This window comes from Pogonomyrmex barbatus, unplaced genomic scaffold (assembly GCF_055798465.1).
Source record: "Pogonomyrmex barbatus isolate J1 unplaced genomic scaffold, ASM5579846v1 scaffold2, whole genome shotgun sequence".
NCBI classification, from domain to species: Eukaryota; Metazoa; Arthropoda; class Insecta; order Hymenoptera; family Formicidae; genus Pogonomyrmex; species Pogonomyrmex barbatus.
Window position 1 is genome coordinate 14902227 of NW_028297116.1, and position 27378 is coordinate 14929604.

The 27378-nt window shown below is 38.4% G+C and overlaps 1 protein-coding gene across 12 annotated transcripts in view; it reads right to left on the bottom strand.

Moving 5' to 3' along the window:
- The window catches only part of Pgant9 (polypeptide N-acetylgalactosaminyltransferase 9), a 207311-nt gene that overhangs the window by 102331 nt on the left and 77602 nt on the right, over nt 1-27378 (bottom strand). For 9 of the 12 annotated variants that reach the window (XM_089076845.1, XM_089076843.1, XM_089076841.1 and 6 more), the window contains one exon: nt 750-803. The gene's annotated coding sequence lies outside the window, so the exon portion shown is untranslated. Of the gene's footprint in view, nt 1-749; nt 804-8110; nt 8356-27378 lie in introns of all 12 variants that reach the window. The other 3 variants (XM_089076839.1, XM_089076835.1, XM_089076836.1) reach the window with 1 other exon arrangement.

A 27378-nucleotide genomic window follows, 5' to 3' on the forward strand; every position in this document is an offset into this window, starting at 1 on the left:
CGCTTTTAGTCATATAACATATATAATATTAGTTATATCCGTGATACACAAATCGGAATGAAATAGCAAAAACATTCTTAAAGCTTCACGCTTTACTAATCAATATGTTATCGGTTATTATTTATATAATAATATATTATTTAATAAAATATCAAATAAAGATTTAACATGACACCGTTACAAATAGCTCACACGAAGCATTTGTCGTCTGCATTTTATTTCTGATAAATATCGAAATTATAACACGCATATATATATATATATATATATATATATATATATATATATATATAGATATAGCACATAAGATGAAAAGTCCGAATATCTCATGAAGATGCTTAGTCGCCCTAAACATGATGGTCAGCCAATTTCGATCGCTGCGGAACCGCGTGCTTGCGTGATGCCGCTGGCATCTTCACGCTCCACATGTCGAAGGCACGCCACGAGAATTCACAGACCGAACGGAAATGCACGGATTCGAGCGTACATTCGGGGATCGATATGTCGCATTCCGTTCTAATAACACCGATGGTGCACCGACATCCGTTCGACTGATTACTCATTAAGGCTGTTTGCACGACGACATGTACCGCGAAAATATCAATTAGTATCGATCCCACCGATGTGTCCCCCTTCCCACCCCCCCCCTCTCCCCGCGAAGATAAGATTGATATGCTGATTATAAACAACTGAATAGATTGTGCCATTGTGCAAATATTTAACATACATATCTGAGGATTGTCGCTTACCTCATGTCACGTAAAATGAGTGCATCTTTGTAGAATGTAATTCCAATTTCCGACCTGTAAACAGAAAGAAATAAAAATGTTATATTCTACGATATTATCTAATTATGATACTTAAATGCTATGGTTGAAAATTATTTTAGATGATTGATTTCATTTCAATTTATAAGTCACACGTCTGCAATGTGTTTACTTATAACACAATTTTACTTTAATTTTTCAATTTTTAACCCTTATTCAATAAACTGATAAAATTACGGAACTATTTTTTTTTTAAACTAATATTTTTTGCACATAATATAATCAAAGCTCGTTGGCACAAAAAATTGGATATGATGATAAAAATAAATACAAATTTGTTTCGTTATTCGCAAAGTCTGCACTTTAACATCTAGATTCTTAAAGCTATTAGTTGTAATATCGTCAAACGAAAGCACAATAAATGACAATGCCAGATGTTGCGCTATAATAAGAGGGACATCTTTGCTTCGCCAAAAGAAACTGAGAACCAAGGACCTCCGATTTAATTCTATTAGGAAGCAAGCTGCGACATTCCAATTAACGAATTCTTGCCGAATCGAATTAACAAATTCTTGCACACAATCTGGTGCCAAATGTCGCCCAGCACGCGTGGGCAGCTTGCGATACATTTTAATTAAACATTCGTCTTTCTTTCTCCAAATATGTAAAGTATACATAAATCCATGTTTTTTAATAATTGTTTTCCGTCACCTCAATAATAATGTAAATAATTGTTTACAAATATTACGCAAATAATATAATATTCCTATTATACTTTTAAAGCGACAGATATATTCCTCAGAAAAATAAAACTAATATATGTAAAATAAAGTTCACAGAAATGTAAAAAATTATAAATTATCACTTAATCCGTATACCGTAATAAATAATTTAAAGCTTGTAAATGTAACGGTATATTACTATAACAATAATAAACTACAAATATTAATCATATGAACTTAATACTTTATGAGATAGGATATGTTAACTACGTTCCTATTTGAATATGCTACTATAATGAATTCTGGGTTCCCCGTAAATCGACCGTCGGAAATGTCGATTAACCAATAATATGTAATTGCAATGAAATTTACCTTCACCATGAAATTTAATTTATATAATCGCAAATTAATTAAATTATCCAGAATGCTACGTGTAAAAATAAATTATTTTATTATAAAATCGATACATATTTTAGAGAACACATTTTTAAATCTCTTCTCCGTCATTCAAATATCACCCATTTTTTTATATTTAAATCGACAGATCAGTAATTATTCTCGAAACTTCCTGACTTTTGTAAAACTTTGTAGAAACGAGTGCCGCGATCGAATAAGAGCACGTCCTGCGTATAAAGTTAAAAGAGTTTCGTATGTATGTCTGATGGCTCGTTGAAACGTTCGATGTAATACAATCGTCGTGTTTGCGTTTCAGAGTTTCGTGCTCGGTTCCCGCATATCCTTCTACCGTCCGTTCGGCCATATTCTCTTCACCTTCTCCTCATCCGTTCTTTCTTCAACACCCATACAACTGCGAGAGCGATGAGATTGAGAACGAAACTTTTTAAGTACGTCTAACGTACGCCGCTTTCGGCAGATAATAGAGTGGGAAACGAAGAAGAAGAGGTGGAGAAGAGGAAAGGAGAAAAAGAAGAAGAAGAAGAAGAAGAAGAAGAAGAGAAGGAGGAGAAGAAAGGTCGACCTAGCATGACCCTCATCCTGGAGCAAGAGGTAATAGCAACTCTCCTGCCAAGATACAAGAATGAGAAACACACGATGTCAAAATGCCTTCTAATCGCGTACCGTTCCCTGTCCGTGGGAGCATCCAATCCCACGACTTGCAAGACCCTGACGTTTTAAAAAAGGATTTAATAGTCATCGGCCTGGGGGTCTGAGGTTTCGTAAGCGCGGGAGCAGAACGAAGGTAGACGATTGGTAGACGACGTCGAAGCATGCCTGGGTCATAATAGCCACGTCATAGCCGTTCATCCAAATCTGTGGATATCGAAATTACTCGGTCTTCCAGAACAGAAATATTCATCAACTTGAGTCTTTAACGACCGGTTTCGAAATATCGAAGAAAATTAAAAAAAAAGAAGAAAAAAAATGTGATGTACATTCCATCGAGAATCCTAGATGAGAGAAGTGAAAATTAAAACGTATTTCAACCGGATAAATTTCCGATAATTGTACCGATAATACCATACCATATTATCAATGTTACAATGGATAATATTAAATTACTTTTGGTACGTACAATGAGACACATAATATTGATCGTAGTGCGTATATAGAAGCAACGTATTTAATGTAGACATATTATCAATGAACTAGTTGATTACCAATGTGCGTGTGTATGACAATCCATCTATTTCAATCAATGAGGACGTCCGTCCAAAGTAACGGATCATGCATTGCGTACTTGAAATTTTTCTAGGGTCAACTAACGTCAGTTTGTTCGGACAGATGACATCTCCGTTATCGACGCCATTGTAACACACTCATTTTCCGAGTCTCTCTCCCTCTCTCTCTCTCTTTCTCTCTCGCTCTCTCGCTCTCGCTCTCGCTCTCGCTCTCTCTTGTGATGCGCACCGATGGATCGTACGCATGCAAGCGGAAGACTGTCAATTCAGTCAATACCGGCCGTGCAGCAACGAGACACGCATTACTTAATCTAGCGACATGTCCCCACACGTAAAGCTCTCCATTTACGAACGCTTCATGATGAAGCCGCAAATTCGCGCACGCGCGATAAACAGCCTTTTTACAATACCTCCAGTTAGGTACGTCAATCAAATGAACAACGAAGTTACAAGTGCGGAATAAATCCAAAAGACGTCTTATTATTTCAATTCAAAGAGATTTAATTGTGTAACATGTGATAATATAACAAAGAAAATAATAACGTATAAAAGTAAACGTATTTCTACTTCGATACCAATCGCGGGAAATAATTTCTGAAATTTAAACGTACAACAGACAACAGACTTATATTAACACGGATTTAATATCCGATATTTGCATTTAAGGTCTTTTGCAATATTATACGCAGCATTTCCACCGTATGCTCTTTTGCCCTTCGTTTTCGTCCTCCTCTTTTTCTCCTCCTTTTTAATAAAAGAGAGAGGAGAATTCGGGGGGGGGGGGGGGAGGGGGGAAAGATTGTTTCCCGTCGGCCGAAAAGTCAAGACTTGCATCAACTCTCTCGTATAGGTGCAATGCGCAATACCTCGAGATCTCGTGGCTCGTGTTCACGAGCAGGAAGGGTCAGTAGCCTCGGGCGTGTTTGCAGCAAAGCGGCTTCGTGGCCTCGCATTCAAACTGGTTTAGCAAAAGTCAAGATCTAGATCGCGACCTTCTTCGCAGCCGTTCACGACTTTGCGCGAGCTCACGACGGCGTCTTAATACGCGAGAATGCGGGTAACGAGGTATTATAATAGCTATAGCAGTGGTAGACCAGAGGGCTGCTTCCCTCCAGCATCACGCGCGTAATTTGATACAAATGAATACGTTGAAAGCCACATGACAGTCCTATAAACAACAGATGAAACCTATTTATATATATATATATGACTTCTCATTATTCAAATATATTTCAAAACAGATTAAATGAATTATGTATGCAAGTCTTAATTTTGTTCAAACTGTAACTGTAATTTTTGCAATAAAAAACAAAATTACAACCAGACTAAATAAAGATTTTTTTTGCATCAGACAGCTTTAAATAAAGTTCCGACGATGTAAATTAATCATTTGCCTATTCTGTCGAGATTCTTTCTGCATCGTTTTTAATTGCGCGACTGTGGTACTAAATGACGTTTAATAAGATCAAATGTTCCAAGATTAGATTGTTAGCAATTGCAATCCATTGCTCAGGCTAGAATATCACTGCGAAGATCGTCACGAAAATAGCTAATTAGCTTCTGTTTCTGCTTCTCGGCACGATATTTTTTTAGATTATCAACGAACATCATAGACATCACGTACACGTTTATTTTTTACGTATGTATTTTTATAAAATATGAACAAACTCACGGAGGCATAAAAAATTCATAATCGTCGACGAGAGATAACGTCTTTTAAGGATTTACAAGTTAATAATCAATTATAAATTATCAGGTACGTTAATTAATCAACTCGATCGCGTCTTACAAACGGTACGATCGCGATAAATAATTTGCACGTTTCGAATGGCAGCGATGGTGCATTATGTTTATTAGTCGCGCCACGTTAGCGACATTTACGACACTCGCGCGACACTTTCGTCATAAAATACGATCGCGAAGTAATACGATCGCGGTTCGACAAACCGTTCTAATTACTCTCCCGCATTAATAGTAACGCGTTAACGTCAACGCGCTGCCGCACACGTGACAAACAATACGTCAAGTCCGCGCGGCAGGTTAGTTCAGAGCATGCATGTCATACGTCCCTCACATACCGCGATGGTTGGCAAAATATTCGCGTCGTTACGCGCGTAGTCGTCTGGCACTTTTGACGAACATCCGTCGCGCGATTAGACCGTATCGCAAAGCGGCAATACGAAGCCACGCGCACGCAATTCGCGACTCTCTCCCGTGTCGGACGTGATATTTTTATGACGATGTAACGTAGCGAGCGAGAGCGGTTAAAAACGACCGACGCGCGTCAGTCAAATGGTTTTAATTGTTCTGCGGCCGTTAATAGCGGCCAATATACGTTTTTATCTTTTTTTTTTTTTTTTACGTTTCTATGGAACAACGCGTGATTGTGTGAAAATTGCACGAGAGATAATAATGAGAATAATGTAAAAAAAGGAATGACAACGCAGGATGATAAGACGACAAGAGCACGTATAAAGCGTGTGTGTGTGTGTGTGTGTGTGTGTGTGTGTGTGTGTGTGTGTGTGTGTGTGTGGTGTGTGTGTGTGTGTACGGAGACCTCGCGGCTCCTCGTCTCAGCTCCGACGATTCACCCTCGATTTATTCGCGGCAAAGTCGACTCGAAGTCTCCATTCGCACCATTCGTCGTGCGCCGCACGAAGCAGGCTAATTCTTCCGATCTCTCTTCGCCAGCAGCGCCAGATTGTCGCAGTTGCGCTTGTCGCATTGCCGTTCTATCCGTGCGCGACAACGCCGCCCGCCCACGCGATTCCTCTCATTTCCGCCTCGCTGATGAGATGGTCCGCGTGAGCAGCAGAGAGATGGCACGCGAGAGATTCCCGCGGATATTACAATGCGCCGTGACGTTTCACGGATATCTCTGTTCTCTCGCGAGAAGGACGCTCCGCGAGAAGGACGAAGAGGAAACAGGAATGGAGGGAACGAAAGAAGGCGGCTTTGCACCGCCGCTAGGCAAGATCACGCAGTTAAGAAGTTTCACCTCGGAGCTTTTTCTACGATTCTACGGTAGGGGGTGGCGGTGGGTTAGCACCCCTTCCGGTAATCCTACTTAGGAACTCGGATAATGCCGCCGTGGCTATGAATAACGGCGGGATTACGCGGCGAAAGTCAGCGAATGTCTTTTTTTTCGCGCGGCGCTGAAGCCGCCGGCCGGAACTTTCGGATCTTCGTCGTATCGTTCGCTATTTGACTTTCCGCCTCTATCAAACTAACACTAATAAAATGGATCGATAATAATAATCCCAAATTATCGTCGTATATTTCACTATATTTTCAATAACTTGAAATAATTTCTTCTTGTTACAAGTTACAAGTTTGATAATTATATTAATATCTGTAGTCCTAAATATGGAAAATTTTATGTGATAGCATTGATATATTTCATATTGATAAATATTATTTATACAAATTGCAAATAAAGCAAAACTATAATTGTTTGCCAAAGTAATAACTAAAAATTGAACTTAATAAAGAGAAGCGAAGAATTAAATTATTATTATTGATTTTTTATTATCCGGAGATATTCTCGTTATGAATACATCATTTCATAATTTATTATCTATCTTGTATTTATATCTATCTCATATCGCGTATAAAACGATAAACAATTACCTACAATTTTAAAATATCAACAATATTTTGAATTATATAAGAAATAAACAAAATAAATTATTTAATTGAAATGATTTATCACAGATATGAAAATAACTATATATAAATGATTCGCTATTGCAATATATATATATTTTAAAATCACTGACAAACGAAATTTTATCGATTAATACAACAAAATATTAATATAACAAAATAATATATCATGCAATTATTACACTCTAAAATTATTTAAATATTATTTTGTATATCAATTTATGTTTTCTGTAAATAACTGCCTTTTCTTTTTATTTACAAAAAAAGATGCAAATATATTATATCTTGTTATGTACTTAAATAATAGTACATGTGTATACACATAAACATACAATTAATAACAAAGTAAATTTTAAATATACTATTATAAACAGCAATCACAAAATCAAAGATATTTTGAAATTTATATGCTGTTAATATGCAATATCCTGCCATCATTGCAATTTTTCTCTTTGAGTCACGCATCACTGGCAATAAAGTATAAAATAAAATAGAATGCTCGCGGAAAACCACTAAAAATCAATAATTATTGAATGCTACTCCAACAATTAGCATTCTGTCGCAGATTACAACAAATCAATGTAGTGATTTTGAAAAAATTTCCAATAATTGACTTGTTTGTATTATAAATTGTAATGTTACAAATGTATATGTAATATATACGTAATTATATCATAATGTACTTATTATTACGAATTAATTTCATTTTGTATAACATTTGAATAAAAAATGTAATAAACGAATGGTTCATTTGATCTACGAAGTGTTAGTTTTATCACCGATTTTGGAAATCAAATTTGATTAGAAACAAATAGGAGAGACCGTTCAGATTTTCTCATATAAAATGTATTTATAAATTACATCAATTTATGTATATTAATACTTTAACTTAATATACTAAATTTAATATCCTAATTAATCTTTAATATACACGATTTATATATCGTTTAGCAATTTATGCAATACATTTATTACGCAATATATCGATGATGAACTTAAATATTTTTTTCTACCCAAATCAAAGTTATCTTAAAATAAAATAACTTTCAAAAGAAAAAACATGTTTGTCTATGTTTGACAGAAAACATAATTCTTCGAATAATTACACGATTACTCGAAAATGATCGCTCTCTCTCTCATTTTTCCATCACATTTTATAAAATTATCTACTGTCGTGTTTCTAATCTAATTTATAAAAAACGATATAAATTAAATTTTCCAACAGATGCAACGTTCATTTTTATGCAACATATATTTTCAGCTATAAGAAAAACGATATATGCACGAAATAAGTATTTTTATCGATCAGCCCTACCTCATAACCACCATTTAATGAACTTGGCCTCGGCTCAAAGCCTCCCCCTTATCGGACGACCTTGTACCACGGCCGACGAAAAACATCCATCCAATGAGAAGTCCGGACTTTCACAATGGTAGAGGCACCCATGGCACACATTTCATGATCACGCGTTTGTGCATTTAAACTATACGAGTCACTGCTCGGCATTATCGTGGAGAATGCATCGCTGGCATTATCATCATACAGTCGTCCCACGCTCACTAAAAAAAAAAAACGGTTGCTTTCACTTTCGATGCAATAAACTCAGCATTCACAATTAAGCTGCAAGCTCATATCGAGCAATGCGACGTTGGTTTGTGTAAACTAGCTCGACCGACACTGATTTGAAGGCGAGGCGTTTTTCATTTTCTCATACTATGTGTATCGACTAATGGGGCGCGATAATTGCTTTTACGGCGTAATTGAATGAGTATTCGAGTCAATGCGCCAGCAACGATCCAGACGACCGACCAGTGCTCTCAGAGCACTTTTTTATCAGCACGAGTCAGCGCGTTTGAAGACGTTGTCTTCACCGGTAAGATGGTGCCATCCTTTACATTTAAGAGGATTAGCAGAGTCTGCTTATGACTGCTAAGACGGCCTCCCCTTTTTAGTCTTTGCCCCTGACGCAATCACGCGGAATTAATTAAACTACTCTAGAGGAATAAGATACGAAAGTAGATTATTTCTATAATAAGTGCTTAAAATCAAGCACGCCTGCAGTTAACATTTGTGTCGTAGTCGTCCAAAAATTTATAAATTTATATATTCCTTTTATATAAATTAATAACAATTATATGAAAAAAAAAAAAAAAAAAAAAAAAAAGAGAGAAAACTCTATAATTTTTGTCTAAAATTTTTTTAACAAGTATCTATATTTTTATAATAAGAAAGATAGCAATCGCTATAATATTCGATATAGTTGGAATTTTCTTGGAATATCTTTCCTAAGGTTTACCCTTAGGGATGCATAATATCTTCCCGAAGATCTCCCTCAGATACTTTATAGGGCACCTTCTGTAAAGTCTCCCAGACGCTTTACGACCTTCCCGATAGTTTCACGGACATGCTAACGAATCGAACAGTCATTAAGCGACATTGGCGTCCGGTAATGTCGGCGAGACACTTAAAAAGTAATTTGCCGAGGAACTCGTGAGAGGAAAACGGAATGTTGCCCCGGCCACCTAAAAGCCGCTGTCCACAACGTCAAGCGTTAATTGGAAATGCAGATAGCTGAAGAGTGCGAAGAAAGCTTCTGAATATCAGAAGCATCGAAGTAACGGAGGAAAAGTGACTTTTATTCTCAAGCAAATGAGAATTTAATCGCGAGCGTTTGACAAACAAATAATAAGAATTTCCATAAGACAATGTGGCGTATATTTGGCGTAATAAGTCATCTTTTAACCGAAATTGTATTGATATATGTTTCTGAATTGTAGAGAATAGCAATAAATACCTATTGAATAAATTTATATACAAAGATTGTTATCTCAAATCCAATTCAATAGAGCCCGAATCGTATTATCTTACCAAACGTTTGTCAATGTGACCGGGAGAGAAATTGAAACCGCTTCGAGTCAATAGAGTTAAATTAATTTCCACCACGGACCAGTTGACCCATCGCTCAGTATAACAGTTGCCAAGCGTGATAAGTCTATTCTCGTTGTTAATACTATAATGGGTAACTCGCGCGGCGATAATGCTGTCGCGCTTGAAAAGATGCGGAGAAGAAAACCGATGCGGGGGGCCGATTCCGCACGCGAGCTTCCGACGCAATCTAAGGATACCGCGCTCGCTTTTTTCTCTCGCGAAATTTCTTTTTCCATCTCCACCCTCCCATGTTTCGCCTACGAGGCACAAAGGGGTAGTTTAGGCGTGCAAACGCAACCTAACGACGGGCATGATATCGCGCGCGCACGCGCAAACGCGCACGTTTCTACACACGTGTGCGTGTGTGCGTGTGTGTGTGTGTGTGTGTGTGTGTGTGTGTGTGTGTGTTGTATGCGCGTACTCACGCGAGTAGTAACGGCAATGCATCTGAATACACACCTGTATGTGTACCCGGATATGCGGCCGTCTAGACTCTAGACGACGGCCCCATTGTCTCAGGACACGCGCACCCACCACCACGGAATTGAGATTACACAGGCGAACGTCATCAAAGCACCGGGCGCTCGGCTATTGTGCGGCTAAGTAATTTAACTGGCTCGCGGAACGAGTGAGGTAAAACGAAAGAGAAGTGGAAGGAAGCGGGCTCGTTGGCGCGCGAGTGTTCCGCGGTTAACGGTGTCGTTATGCTAACGACGCTGTGTGCGTAATTGATAACGCGTTACGTAAAGTCGGAAACGACGAGAATCGGGGCCAGTTAGCGCACGTATCCAATAAAAAGTTTCCCTCGCGACACGACGCGGCCACTCTGCGGAGATTCAATCTCGTTGATTAAATTGATATTTGGAAGTTGCATGTAAACTAAAAGATTGAACGAAGACCCCCCCCCCCCTCCCTCTTCCCCCTACATGTAGGACTATTAGGACGGAGTGTTTATTACTTCGCGTTATTTATCGCCGTTGTTCATAATCGTTGTGTACAATGCTTTTCCTTAATGAATTTCGCCAATCTGCGTGCAGTTTATTCAAAGTGATATGTTAATTGCGCTTCAAGTACGCTAAAGCGAGAGAAACAAATATTGTTTGGTGCTTTGTTGCTTGGGCAAATTCTCTTGCCTGTTGCACGCATAAATTAATTAAGGAAATGGATCGTATGCCGAGTATGAAGCTTGGAAAATAATTAATTAAAGACTCGCCGAGTAAAAATTCGCGACAAAATTTGTCAAAGCATTATTAATTAAGCAGAGTGCAGTGGAGGCTACTGTTATTCGCTATCTAATTGTAACTTTTTTAAATCACAAACTAAAGTTTCATGTAAATATTCGTTTTAAAGCTAAATAAGTAAACAATAATAAACATGCAACAATCAACGCGAAAAGAAAAGCGGAAGACTAAACAAGATAAACGTCACCGAACCACGAAGCTATATAGCCATTTATGCGGCTAAGTAATTTAACTAACTTAGGATACGAATAAACTGAGGAAACCAGTCCTCCGTTTGCCAAATATCTCGCGACGCGGTATATCATATTATACATTAACTTGAGGACACTAACCTTGACAACAACGAATTATACAATAAATAATGGTACATATACACAAGTGCAAAGCGACCAGATTTATTACTCCGGCACGCTTTCTTGGTTGCAAATGGTGATACATACGCGACAACGTGCTATAACTTACTAACATTAGGAAAAATATTCATAAATATGTAATTGCCCGCAAAAGTTTATCGCACAGAAGCGGTCTATTCCTTCTTCCATCTTTCGAATGATTGCAGATTAAAGTGATGTTATTTGATCGCGGATGCAGGATTTTTTTCGAGTAGAGGAGGCTTATCAATTTTGTTATCACATAAACGACAACTTTTTGCGTGATAAATTGCTTTTCCGAATATTTTAGAGCCTAGAATATCTCTTCGTTTCTCGTTTTGAATGAGAAAAATATTAGGTTTTGTAAATCGTAACTTTAACTTTAACTTTTAATTTGGGGGGGGGGAAGGTTTGAATTCCCGGAGCCTTCCTCCGGATATGTGTCCACGTATGTCTGACAATGATAAAAAAGATGAAAGAAAAGGAGACAATGTACGTCTGGTGGGTATTCGTAAAAATTTAGCGTACTCGTGATGCGGATGGTTCCAAATGAACCGCCGCCAAGAATTGATAATTAAGGATTCCCTCGTGAAGAGTGAAACCGTGCCGTTTGATCGTGAGAGCGAGCTCGTTACCGAAGTCTCCGATCTCGCGAGAGGATCGACTTCCCGTTCGACGTTTCACCGGCATTCACATTCCCTACATCTTGAGATAATTTCTCACGTCGCTCCCGCCGCGATTGGCCGCGAGAGTTTCCGCAATGCGACAAATGCGATGACACCTTCGCGCGCCGTATCGGTATGCTCGTGTGGCGCGCGCGTTCTTTCGAAGTCGTAAGTGACGCTGGTCAACGTACGGCCAGCCAGACACACACACACACACACACACACACACCACACACACACACACACACACACACACACACACACACACACACACACACACACACACACAATACACGTCGTCATTGAGGACAAAGGCCGAGACGGAAGGGTGCGGTGGAACGAAACTTTGAATGTATCCTGCTAGGTCACCTCGAACAATGAGTAATTGTCGCCGAGATAAAGGCGGACTGACGGTAAAGGCTGGAATACGAGCGTCGTCGTCGTCGTCGTCGTTGTTAACGGCTCACGATAATGTCGAAAACGATGGCGGAACTCTGCCGCAACGACGGGTCCTCTTCGGGGAGGGGGGGGAGGGGAAGGGGGAGCCATAATTCGAGCGAAAGCTGGAGAATAAATAAATCGATAATAAACGCGAATAATTGCATTTTCTTTCTATTCTGACTTCCGGCGCGGAAATCTCCTTCCTGCGAGTGCCTTCGGAAATCCGCCGAAGAAAATCCATCCATTAAGATCTCGCGAGCAATCTTCAATACAAACGTTCCGTGACTCAGCGTCTCGTAAGCTCGCTTCCAGGCTATTACAGGTTTCGCTGAAGGAAACAGTAGTAATAATCTACGCTCGGACGGACAATGGCACCATGGGAAATGCAGCTTGCATCGGCTTGCAAGACAATAACTCCCCACGAAACAGAAGTGCATCTCTTTCATCTCATCGAAAAGAAAAAAAAAAAACCTCTATTCCTTAAGGAATTGTCGTAGAAAATTCGACATAACAAAATAAAAATTATATTTTTTAAGTGCCCTTTTTGAAAATTCTGTGATGTCACGGCGAAAACAACGGCATTTCTCGAATGTCGTTGAGGTTTCATTAAATTTCCCATTATTTTCGCTGTATAAAAGGACAGAAAGTCATAACAATAGAAAGGAAAAGTTTTACGATTATCTAAGAGAAAACTCAACAATGCGCAATGAATAATTACATATGCGTCAGCAAGAACAATGTTTCTAACAAAGAAATGTTGATTTAACATGGTTTATACATAAGTATCCAAAACGACAAGAAATAAGGCTAGAGAGATCAGAAGAGGAAAAAGACGTAGAAGAGAAATGTCAGAGATTATACATGGACAAAAATTCAAATGTTTCTCCGTCAGCAGCGCAAATCCTCCCGAGCTTCTTTGAATAACAGATAATATCGTCAGAGAAAAAGATAAAGAACAGAAAGGCGAGAAATGCAATGGCGCATACGTCGTCGACAAACATATATGAACATATGCAAGTGTAGAAACTGCAGATAGCGATATGTCAGCTGTATATAAACAAACAAAATTACATCCGTGCAAAGAGCTTTATGTACTCTATATTTATAGTTTTATTTTAACAAGTTGCCCAACAGATTAAATCTTTTATTAATAAAAAATTTTTAATTATCTTATCAGATTAAATCTTTTATTAATGAAAAATTTGATGTCTCGCAAATATTGTTTATTCACTAGAACCATATTTTTATAAATTTGAATTTCCTTTTTATGCTTTATCTATTTGATTTTTTATTTGAGCATTACACACACACACACACACACACACACACACACACGCGCGCGCGCGCGCGCGCGTGCACATGTCGTCTTATGTAAACATTAGATTCATTAAATATTTCTGCCTACTCCGATAAAATTATCGTTCCGTGAGTAACGACAGAAAGTGACATTATCAAGATCAATAAAGTGATTCCATCATATTTTCGCGTACCTGTTGATAGTAACTCTGATGTTGAGTAAAGGCGACGTCATAAATCATCTGTGACAGTATCAGGGAGACGAGAGAGAGCCAAAGCGCAGTAGTTACAGTCGTCTAAGCAGAACGTCAACGGCAGTAGAAAGAACGGTAATGTCGTCGTCGTCGTCGTCGTCGTCGTTCTCGTCGTGGTCGTCGTCGTCGTCGACGCGGTCGTAGAAACGAGGATAAAATCCCGTCGCTGATGGCTTAATAGCCTCAACGTTTTGTAACGGTAACCTCCACGGCACCAGGATCTTCTGCACGTACATGCCTGCCAGCAAACCGAGGAGAGAAATGTTTTTGCACGACGTGCACGCCGCACCTTCGAGACGACAAAGATCGCTCGCGTTCATCGCGTTACGGAACACACACAACATACACCAATATACATCCACCAATATACATCCTCTCACACACACACACACACACACACACACACACACACACACACACACACACACACACACACACACACACACACACACACACACACACACACACACACACACACACACACACACACACACACACACACACACACACAATACACAAGGCATAAAAACGCGCGCGCAAATGTGTACAGAGAAAATATTTTCCTGTCGGACACTTTGTGTTTTCGACAGCAATAGAGCAGCAAAATCGGAAAAGTCGAGGTGTTATATTTCACTGACGCATTTCACTGCATTGTCAACTGTCGATGGTTTATGGTTCGGGTGTGAGTGAGTTACAACTTGCGTCGATCGGATTGCAATATCCAGATAATTCGACAATGAATATCGTTTATCGCATCGATGATTAAGATACCATCATATTTGATATTAATATCGGAATTAAAGAAAGAATTATTGATTATGCTTTCCGCGTTAAAAGTCCGATGCAGTAAGATCATGTGTCGGAGAAAATGATTTATTGGCCATTAGGAATTTTCACTTTATGCAACGTACGCATCGAAAGAGGGTGTGTACTATACTCGTATGTGTACCTTGCGATTTTCAAACATCGTTAAGAATATGATCCGTCAAAAGACCGAGAAATTGCACTCGTTCTCCAAGATCGGATTTATCTTATTTTCCATGTTTGTATTTTTCCACTCTCGAGAAATCAATCTAACTATAATAGCCTCGTTTGTTTTCTTACTGCGCGCATGTGCATCGGTTTCTCGTTAAAATAAATCGAGCCAGTTGAAAAACTATGCTTCAGCTTCTCCCCCGAGAAAAAGAAAGAGCCTGCATCCATGTCCGGGGTAAAAGATACCCCCGGATCCTTCAGAGTACAAAGGAGCCCGGCGGACGTTGAGTAAACGCCACGGGTCAAAACTAACGAATGAAACGTCTTCGAATCACCTTTTTCGCGCGACACACAAAGTGTAAATTTGGCATTGTGCTCTTGAATCGTTGTGCCTCCATGAAACTTTTCCGGCGAGCTCTATTTCCGCTCTATTTCTCGCCCTCCGCTATAAAGCCTATATCCACCGCTAACTTGTTTTCCCCATAACTCCGTTTCGTCGTTTCCTTTCCGTTCTTTTTTTTTTTTTCCTTTCTCTTTTCCCCTCTATCTCTCTTTTCGCTCGAAGCTCTATCGAGGCGGTTTGATCGCCGTCGCATACCGGAAAGGCCGCTTTTGTACGCGCGTTACCGGTAACACGCCGCTAACTCCACTCGATTAAGGTAAGCGGGGTTGTGACAGGTATGTCGTTTTTCATGGTGCGCCCTTATGCCAAGGACATGATCCTTTCTGGGGTGCCGGTGCCGGTGCCGGAGCACGTCGACCGCGATCAATGGCCATGATTATGCGGGTGACGGTCCGCGCTGTAGAGTGTTCATTAAAGTATCCTCTCGTCGAGACGAAGTAAACAGGCGCGATAGCGAGATTACCACACAAACACGAGGTATTCTTATTTTCGAACGTTTTTTTTTACTAATTACTAAAAAACATTAACATTACATATTCTCGATACTTTTTAAAATTTTCCCCGTTTAAAACTTTATTTGCTTTTTAGAGAGAACGTTAATCGGAAAATCGAGTTTATGCCCGAGATCATTTTAGCATTTAACCTATTACTGTAAATAGATCCTGGGTCGTAATGGAATTGGTAAAATGATCGTTTTTTGAATTAAAAAGCGGGATTACAGCAAGTCAATTTCCGTAAGTGGATTAACGAGAGAGAACGAAAGTACGTAGATTATATAAAATAGGACGGATTCACCTTACGCACTCTCAAGGGAACTCGACAACATGAGCACAGAGAAAGAGATAGAGATAGATAGATAGATAGATAGATAGAGGGGGGGGAGAGAGAGAGAGAGAGAGAGAGAAGTTGAGAGAGAGAGAGCAAGCTGCAACGTTGCAGAGTTGCACTTTTGAATTCGGCGAAGGTGTGCGAGAATTTCCAACAAACAACGTCTGTTTCCCTGTAATTTTGTTTACCACCGCTTCTCTCGTACAGCTCGCTCCTTTTCTTCTGAAACGCGTTAAGGAACTCGCACCCTCTACGCAATCGGCGACATGAACGATGCAATCTACAACCTGTCCCGCTACTTTGCTTCGCAGAATTAACCTCCTGCTAACCGCGAAGAAAGGGATGCCGAGCAAGAATGGTCTTGGTCTAAAAAAAAAAAAAAAAGAGCTCGAACAATCTTAACCGCGGTCATTACAAACACTTAGGTGCACAATGCTGTTCCAAGACCTCGGATAGTTTAAAAAGAGTATAACGAGCGAAACTGCCGTTAAAAAGTGCCAAGAGAGATACCGAGTTCTATGACATAAAACAACAACACGCGAGATTTATTAACTTTTTAAGTTGCGGAATTAGAAAAAAAGCAAAAAATACAGTCTTTTTAATTAAAATAATTATTTTGTTTCCTTGTTATTATATAATATTTTTAAATCTTAAAACTTTTATCAAATCAAATTTACATACACAACTATTATTCATTAATATCTTTTTATTTCTTCACTGTATATTCCATTTTCATTGAGCTTACTTGTTTTCAATATAATTTCCAACAATGGAATTATATTGTTGTATTATATATTATATTTTATAAAAATGTATTTCACATAAAATGTTAATTAAGATATCAAAGTTTTATTATATTTCTCATTGAATGGAATTAAACCGACGTCACATCGGCAATCGCGAGACGGTACACATTTACGGTAACGAGTTGAAAGATGTAAACGAAGTAAATGAGGAATCTTGGCTCTCTTACAAAATTTAATAGCAGCAAATTGATGCTCATTTCTGCGAAGTTTCTTATTACACGAAGCGGCCCTTACACGTACCTACTTGCAGCAATTTTCAAGGATATTGTCGCCCATCTCTAGCTACTTCCTCAGAACTGATCTCCCGTCGCGCGCACGAGAGAAATAGCACATTTAACACCTGAGAATTCGCATCGTAAGTGCATCCTGAGAAGAAAATTTTCAGCATTACAGAAAAGCTGAGACAAAGAAAGAAGTAACGCAAAATAATGGACTAATGCGATTATTATTCTCATCATGTAGTTGTTCCATCGCACGGCGATTTATTAAGTTCAAGTTTATGTATTATAATAATAATGACGCTAAAGCTAAATTAACTTCCACATTTTAGTTGGAGTTTTGGAGTTTGACAAAGTGATAATTTCCGACACGTTAAGCGATAATTTCTGACACATGCAAGTCGATTTCTCTTTCCACCCTGAATTATATAGACATATATAATCCGCTAATTTATATCCTACATTTATTATGGCGCTTTGAAACAAGAGATTCGGGAATACAGTGTTAGTTTTTCCTAACTGTATTTGAGGGAGAGCTTTAGTAACGGAACAAAATTTCTATACAAAATTTTGACTTCCTTCATACAATATGCATACCGTGTTTCGTGAATTTCGGAGAGAGGGGAGGAGAGGAAGGGAGATAGAAAGAGAAAGAGAGAGAGAGAGAGAGAGAGAGAGAGAGAGAGAGGGGGGAGAGCGAGAAAGATCCTATCCAAATATTATTTTCCAAAATTCGCTAACTAGCACAGGTTCGCCGCTTGTGTAATCGCTTCGACCAAATTGAAGCGATCCGTTTGGATGTAATTCCACCTGATGAACAGTCAACATTATGACTGGACGTTGAGTCAACAACTTTATAATACGCTATTTGGCCGTACTGCTCATGTAAATTTATAATACGCTATTTGAATGTTACAAATAACAATACAAATGTGCGCGTGAGTGCATGCGTGTGTGATAGATGGAAAAAATACTTGTAATAAATAAAAGATAAAATGTGTACTATCTCTGTTGGGACAGAGACAAAAAGTCATTTATCTCTTTATTGTTCTGTTCGTGAAATATCGCCATTCATATAACAGAGGATACTAAATGATATTAAAAAAAAAAAAAAAAAAAAAATGCCCTTTCACCATAAATCGAAAATATGCAGTAAAAGATTGAACGAGTAACTTCTCAGTTTTATTGTCTTTGCTTAAATTTCCACGTTACCAATTCGCCTGGCCACTTCTACTTCTACAATGCCATTTCGACGATCAGAGAGCCGATCAATGCAAATGTCATCGAAATAAGATTCTAGTAGTTGAAAAGTTTCTTACAAAAGGATAAGAGTGAAAAGGCGCAAACGACGAATAAAGGCGAACAGAGGACATAAGGGGTAGAATGGTGGTAGAATCTCATGGACTTTCCAAATGGAAAACCTCTGACCCAACAGAGAAATCGCCGCGAGAGACGACAAGTTCTCTCATAACGAAGTTTCTTCCTTGGTTTTGTACGTGATGCGCGTGTGATTCCTCGATTTTACCACCATCCACCATGATCTCGCCACCTCTTTTTCATTCCGCCGACAGTAACGGCTAATGGATTTAACGGCCGGGACGAAAGCTGGACGGATCTTACGGTACAAGGTCTTTTGGCCGTGGAATGAACAGACAATGAAGAATGCCCGAGATGTAAGAGGGATTTATATAAGGCACAGAGAAACGAAGGCTGAAGAAAAGAAGAGGATGTTCGTAGAATTCGCCAATGAAGCGAGTTAATTAAGGCGTTCCCCCCGCGCTTTCCCCGAGAGCGCATCGCCGTGACCGAGAACACTATTTTCTGCGGACGAGATTTTTCTCCGCGAATGAACGTTCCGAGGTATTTTCATCAAATGTCGACATATTTCAGAGAAGACTTCATTCCCCTGTTCAAAAGCAGCATTTTCAAGTTTTTGTTAGTTGATGCTAACGCTGTCGCGCAGATATTAACAAACATCTTAGAAACAAAGACACAGAATATACACTTATCATATATATGTTATTAACAAATTATTAAAATTTTCGTTATAATTGACAATTCACAATCAAAAAATAAAATGAAAAATGAAAAATGTCTTTTCTCATAGGCATGTCCCGAAATGTTATGACACTCGTGAAACATTACAATTTTATGAAACGTCAATTGAAAAACATTGATATTAATTAAAAAAAAATGTTTTACGAGGTATTTTTAAAATTCGATATATATTTATAAAATATAATTTTTAAGGATTTAGGTTACACTTCTGATTTAACTTAATTTTGTTAAAGCTCTTTTATATCTCTTTGTAGTGATACTACTTTAAGTAAAGTGGAAATATATGGCGATATAGCATATATTCTAGACTATTTAAATATCTTTTATAGATTATTTAAACGGTTCGGGGAAAGTAAGAAGAGAAACAGATGAAAAATTGAATAACGTATACGAAATTGTCTAGTGTTTTCTGCGTTACCGAATCCTGCATTTGGTAATATGACGCGGTTATAGTTGCAAAGAGGAAATGCTTGTCTTTGAGGACCGTCTCATCGTTCTCGCGGCGGCTTTGTCGACGCTCTTTGTACGATTTAATGAGCAAGTCCGCTTATCACGTTCTACCTTTTGATAGCAACGTTTTTTTCGAGCTATGCTGGTATATTTCGTAGCGGACTAAAAAAGATACGTAATTCGTTAACTGAGACCATTATGACCGTTACTCGCGTATCTGTGCAATTTCACAGCTAAAAGTACCGCGATAAATATGATAATATTTATTAGAAACTGAGATATTTCATCTTCGATAATTGTTACATTTATATACATTGTGTGCGTTATATATATATACATATATATATATATATATATATATATATATGTGTGTATTATATATCATATCACGGAAAATGAATTTATTTATAGATATAGAGAAACGCGAGAGAGTGCAGAAAGAATTTTATCATAATTTATTTGTCTTTTCTTGCTCCAGTATCGGTAAGCTTGGACGTCTTCGTATAATTAAAAGAAGTGAGCTTATCTGTGAAGAAGAATAAACTGAGAGAAGGACATGTCCATTTTTATCACATCAGCAATTAAGTACGTCACACTTAAGAAATTACGCAGAGCGAGGTAAAGGACCTTCGTGGAAACTCCACGACTCCGGCGAGCACGCGAAATGAAAATCAGCGACGCTCAGGGTGCATCTCATTCCTTGATCTACAGTGCTACGAACTAATGCACCCTTTGATGCACGAAACTAGCTTTGTCATCGGAAGAGATACGCGGAGGAAATACAAGACATTCGCCTCGATACTTTGTCTTAATCAACGTCAAATTACCGCGGTATGATATTACGACGGTCGAAAGTTACACAGATATATAATAATTAAGCGACAGCTTCCGTTTGAAAGATACCGTAAATGCATTTACATCGCTGTCCAAAGTGACATTTGCAGTAATTTTCACAGTAATAAATAAATATCTTTGTAGATGTAACAACAGTAAAAATTTTTTTTCTCATTTAAGAAACATTAGACCTCGATAATTACTCATTAAAACCGCCATTAGCCAAAGGAATTTGCATTGCGCGAGAAAACAAATATAAGAAATTTTCGCTTTACACAATCTTTGCGCAGCCTTGCAATCGTGTTCAAATATGTGCAGAATGTCGATCACTCAAATAATTTATAAATTTTAGAAGTCGATATAGTGAGAGAAGAGTTACTTTGTCTCATTAATAGTCAAAGAAATCGATTATTCTTGAAATCACGTAATGGTAATCTAATTTGCACGCATCGCTTTCTAAAAATATAATTTGTGACTGACAGCAAACTGTACGTAAACAACGAACGAACATACGCGAAAATTGCAGAACAAAAAAGAAATTTGATAATTTTAAAGAGAATTTTAAAGTCTTCTATAAATTCATATCGTTCATTCATTCCTTCCTTATAATTAATTGTACAAAGCATTGTTTGTATACTTAATACTTAAAAAAAAAATCTCAATTTTCCGTAATTTGGAAAAAAATATATTTACATAAAAATTTTCTTCTCGGAAATTCTCTGGTTTACTGGAGAAAGAGAAAGTAAGAATCATAATTTTTAGCGATGACAGGACGGTATTTTCAAAACATCTAAGACTGTAATTGGCTGCGGATGCACCAACAACTTTGCAGCGAGGCGCTGTAGCTTCGCGGAAGAAAGCTGCCGCGCTCCTGCTGGACAACGTAATCTCTTTACTCTTTCTTCTCATATGAATTATGAGGATATTACGGATGGCGGCGCGGAAGGTGAGAAGAAAGGGGACGTAGCGGCGCGAGTTACGCAGAGGTTGTTCATCATCTAGGTGCATGCGCTGGAGATATAAAACAAGACGCGTCTTGTTTGTCGCAATTTCCGCGCTTTTTCCCCTATCTCCGGTCGAAGTAATTTCCGCCCGTAAGTAAGATTCCGTCTCGCGGACGAACGGCCGCGACTGGTCCCGATGCGATCGATCTCGAAATTCGTTATCTTTAACGAGAGAGGAAACGTATACGGAGAGGCGGCTCGTTTTGCAGATCGCCGTCTGATTAGCGACTCCATCGTGGGAACGGAAGCTCGAATTATTCGCGTAAAAATCTTATTAAAAGGTGAAAAAAAAATGTGAGATCGGATTACGCGTATCGTGTACCGGAAGATATGCTCCACGCGAAGCGTGACGTAATCCGACATGCGGAACAGCTCCGCCGTAAAAAAATATCGATTGCTCACAACGTTCGCGCAATAAAAAAAAAAGGAAATTGCCCTTGGCCACGGAAATGCTCTCCCGCGTTTCTCTCTGCGGATATCTTTCAGGAGGGAAAAAATAAATTCCGCAAGACCGCAATGTAAATCGCGGATTTATGCGTGTGCGTGGCAGACGACACTGAGCGGAAACTCGAGTCGTCCAGAGACTCGCGAAACTTTGCTTTTATCTTCGAAAAGTTGCCAGCGCGTTGATAGAACGAAGAAGGGGCTGAGCGATAAATTCCACCGAGAATACACGGACGTGAACGAAAGGGCGTAAAGCGGCAAGGATTATCTCTTTATATATATATATATATATATATATATTTAACGTAAGTATTCGTTTTAGAGAACAGGCGTATGTAGAACAGTGTCAGAAATTAAATTAACAGAATAATTTTCTTAACTCGTGTTTTTAACGCTAAAATAATAAAATGTATTTTCTTAAAAGGAAAAGCAATTCTACACTTTTAAGCGTCTATCGCATAGTATTTTCAAAAATATACGGTCGCTTGTCACTAGATGACATGATAACTCGCATTTAAAAAGCATTTAAGTTGAGTATATTCGTATTTAGTAGTATCTCCTTCGTGATATATGTATAAGTACCTATTTATCTAATTGTGTGCTCAATTATATCATTGATTACACACGACACATCATGCTATGGATATGATATGACTTCTTATTCACATCAAATAAAAACTCCAATAACTCTAATAATTAATAACTAGAATAATTCACTATAAATAAATGGATCCTATGAATAAAGCCTTATGTCATGTAAAAATATCTAGTATGTTTGTATCGTAATTTATCTTGTCAGAATCGAATTGAGTCAGAATTGAAACTTCAAAGTTCATTTTTATGATTATTATATCTTTTTTGTAATCTCTTATTTAATTACAGAATTTTTATTTCAATGATATTTTCATTTTTTGACGATATACGTTTAAGAGTATGAAAATATGAATTTTTGACTTTTTATTTAGATTTTTAATTAAGATTGTGAAAAGAGTATCATATTGATATTTTATTTAAAATTGTATTTTCGCGAAACTTGATACTTTATATTTTCTCTCATATCCAAGGGAAGAAACAATCATCATAAATAAACGCAATATAAAATCATAATGTGAGATGAATTAAATAAAATTCTATACAATATGCACAATAATAAACCATCATATGGTCGATGACCATATCTGGTAATTCTGATATCTGCCTTATTATGAATATTCTCGCTTTAGTCATTACGAAAGCAAACATTGTACGGTGCAATAATGCACACAGATATTATGGGGCGTACAAATTCGCACATCGTCCGTTGCATCGTGCACACGAAGAAATCTATGTTTCATTGCGGTTTCGCGGTTGTCGTTATGGCCATTATAACTAAAAGACGACTACAATGCTCCAGAGAGAAACATGCAGAAAATCACGAAAATCCGTGACTGGCAGAGACGGCCGATTGGCCAATCGCATGCGACAAATTGCGGAGACGATTAGTCTAATTTCGTTGATTACGGGCAAACTGCGGAAAATTAAGTTAAGTCGACTTGCGCGACTGCGAAATCGAGAGGTGCCGCGATGAGTCGTAAACCACAAAGATAATTGCATGAGCCTGCAGCAATAAGAGCTCCGTTGTCCCTGGTATCAAATGACTTTTACGTAACAGCTTAAGAAAGTGTCATAATATATATATATATAATTACATGTATGTAACTTATAATTCTTTTTGAAGTGTTTTGTATTTTTTATATTTTTTTTATAAAAATATCAACGTTATTTCACATTTATTTTTATTATGCAATATATACACAAATATATTAGCATAATAGCAGATATGACGCGAGTTAGATTTTTGAAAAAAAAAAAAAAAAAAAAAAAATAAAGATATAAAATTATTTAAAAAGTACTATATATACACACCGAGAAAAATGGTTGGATTAATTGGAATTCTGCTTAAAATTTTAGTTGAGATAATCAGAATTCTGATCGATATAATCAGAATCTTCTGATATATCCATTTTCAACCAGACATTTTTCTCGGTGTACGTACGTAATTTTTTATCATTAATCCCGTAATTTTATGCAAAAAAAAAAACTAACAAATTTATCTCATCTGATATTAGAAGATAAATTTTGTAGTTTCATTGAGCAACGATAGCAAGCATTTTATCGAATCTTCCTCTTACGATAGGGGATTAGAGAGAAGAGTCCGTTAAGAACTTCGAATGCTTCCGGTGTAAATCCACTCGCGCACGATCGACCTTGGCGATCGGCCAGAATCCGCGAATGGGCTTGCGATATTCCAAGTAATTCCGCTGTGTGTCGACGACGTACGAACATTTATAAAAGGATGTCGATACCAAGTAGAGTTTGATTTCGCGGAAGAATAACTTTAACGTGGGATAGAATAGAAATTTAATATTTTGTCGAGCGGTTTCAATTCCAGCTCCGCGTTCCCCAGCCTCATCGTTAAATTCGCTTGTCAGTAATTCCTTCGCGAGGAGATTCCCTCCTCTGCAGGAAAATACAATTCGAAAGCCGAATTTATAATTTAAAATAAAGCAGCGAGATTGAAATGTAGAAACCGAACGAGGTCATTCTTATGATTTAATTTCTGTTTCGTAGGTTGACGTAGTTTTGAAATACACTTCATACACTTTTACATGCAAATGCAAAGTTACGTCGTGACTGTAATATTCCATTAGAATAATTCGACGAGAGATATTAGCCCGCAGGTAAAATGGTGCATTGGGATTCTAAAGATCAAGCATAAAGCTCAGCTACACAAAAAGAAACAAAACAAAATGTTCTCTCTTCAAGGCAAAAAAAAAAAAAAGAAAAGATAAAGAAAGAGAGGAAAGGATTTACTTTTGTCTCGTCTCGGTGCAACCTTTTATGCTCTGCGGCTGAAGTAAATAATCCGCGGACTCCATCAAGCGCGAGTCGACATCTTGAAAGAAGAGGGAAACTATTTTATTGCCGACGGGGAAAATCGTTCGCGTCCCTGCTAAAATTCAAATCTACCAAAAGTAGGTAGAGAAAGAGGAGGAAACGAAAGGAGCAGAAGCGGTGAGTGGCATTAGTCATTAGTTAAAAGAAACGTGAAATCGTTTTTATCCATGGTACATATAAGACAATGATGTATATAATTCCGATTGTGACGGCTTGAACCATATCGATAAATTCTCTCGACATATTTACTCAAATCAAATATCAAGTTTCTTACGTGCGTTTTAAATAACGACTCCTTTACGTAATCATCGCGGTTAATTATCGTACTGTAGGTACCGAGGAACGTTACGCGATTTTCTTCACTATGTGTTAATGTAATAATTGCGCTGGACCGACATTGGTCCAGCGGAGAAGAAGCGTAAAGGAAGGAGGAAGCGGCAATAACTCGCGCGTGCCTTCACGGTGAGTTAAACGCTGACCTTTCGACGGCATACTTTCCCAATGGCGACGAAGATCTCTCCCCCTCTCTCTCTCTCTCTCTCTCTCTCTCTCTCTCTCTCTCTCTCTCTCTCTCTCTCTCTCTCTCTTCTCTCACCGTAAGCAACATCCCGCATCCTTTCTCGCGTCGCGCCGCGTCACCATCGCGCGGCACACATAGTTCAGGATCCAAGCCATCACATTCTGCAATAATTCTCACGAACATTCGAGCAACATTCGAGCGAGGTGTCACGTGGAATGTTGTGGGGTTTCGACGACGCGTCAACGCGTCGTGGTTTCTCTTCGGTGGTTACGAAACATCGTTGTGTAATTCGCTCTCAGAGAAGAGATCGCGGTCGAAATAATGTAAATTGTCCCGCGACAACGCAGATAAATTTATCGCACACGTGTACAGATTAAATGGTATAATTATCGAGACGTTAAACTCTATAGTTTCTATACGCGATACATATGTTATTCGTTTGCGCGAAAGAAATTGCGAATAATATAATTTTATGTAATTCATATCGCGTATTGGGACGATAATCTCAACGAAACGATTCAGAACGTGCCGTTTGCGTTTCACGAGAAATTTCATCATTCAGCTTCTAAAGGTTAACGAGTGGCGCGCGAAGTGGTAAAGAGCCGGTGGACGAGAGAGAATAAGGAGGTATCTTAAATTCCGCGATTTCGTTCCATTCCATTACCTCCGCGCCAAACAAAAATGTTCCCCGCCGGAGGATTAACATAAAAACCTAACATCTCCGTCCATTTTCCCCTCCGTCCTCTTATGCAAAAACAACCTTTAAGAAGTCGCTACTCTTAGGGACGCGGCGCGCATTCCCGAAAAGCTACCGCTGCTACCCGCAATCGCCGCATAAAATTTCGCGGTACTTTCGTCGTACTACTGAATTTTTATTAGTTCGCGCATTAGCATATTATGAGGCCGTCGAGTTTTATGAAAACGAGACGCGCGAGTTTTCGCAAATCCGACGATCCGTCGCGCGAGTTCGCACCGAAGCCGGCGAGCCTTTTGTCGCCGTCGTGGAAATTAGGACTTAGGTCCTTTGTCCCTCAAATTCGACAACCGGTTTATATTAGGCGGAAAATTTAATTCGCAAACGAACTGTTACTCGATTATTTACTTTATATGCAACAGTCGTAGGAATTACGTTTTTTAAAAAGGCACGACGCAATCGCGTTATAATAACGTTCGATAACGGCGGCCTCGGACATGAATCAATATTCTTTAACTTTTACGCCAATTGGTAATAATCGATGCGAATGTTCCTTCGTCCTTTTGCGATCCGGTACGGCAGCCGATAGTCACGCGTGACAACGATCGATCCTCGCGAAATTAAGCTGCATCGGTCACGAAGTCACGTACAAGCTTCCGACAGGCATTAACTGCGATCGGGCTCGTTATCTTCGATGTTATCGCGTCGTCAGAGCAAACGTTTGCGTTACTACAAATAGCCGGTACTCCGACGACGACTTCAGCCGGATGTAGTTAATCCATTGATCGGCGAGGCATTACGGACAAGAGACATCGCAATGATCGGTAACGATTTCAACGCTCGTTTAAAGCTAAATGTCATATATGTCGATTATTTCGTTATCATCGAATTGCAATCTGATAATGAAATAACGTATACTTTACGTCTAATTTAACGCCAAAGCAGTAATCACGTAAGCAATTTTCGCATTAATAATAATAATTACCCATTGTGTTGTTCGAATTGATAATTTGATCATCTGTCCATTATGCTACGATTGATCAATCATCGATGAAATTTTATTTTTCAAAAATGAGATAAAATGAAATTAATATTATATAGTTGATAATCTTGTATCGATAACATTCATGTAGAAAAGCAATACATATGTTAATACAAAATGGGTAATTTAATTACGTATGTATAACATTATTGATTTGATAAGGGAATTGCAAA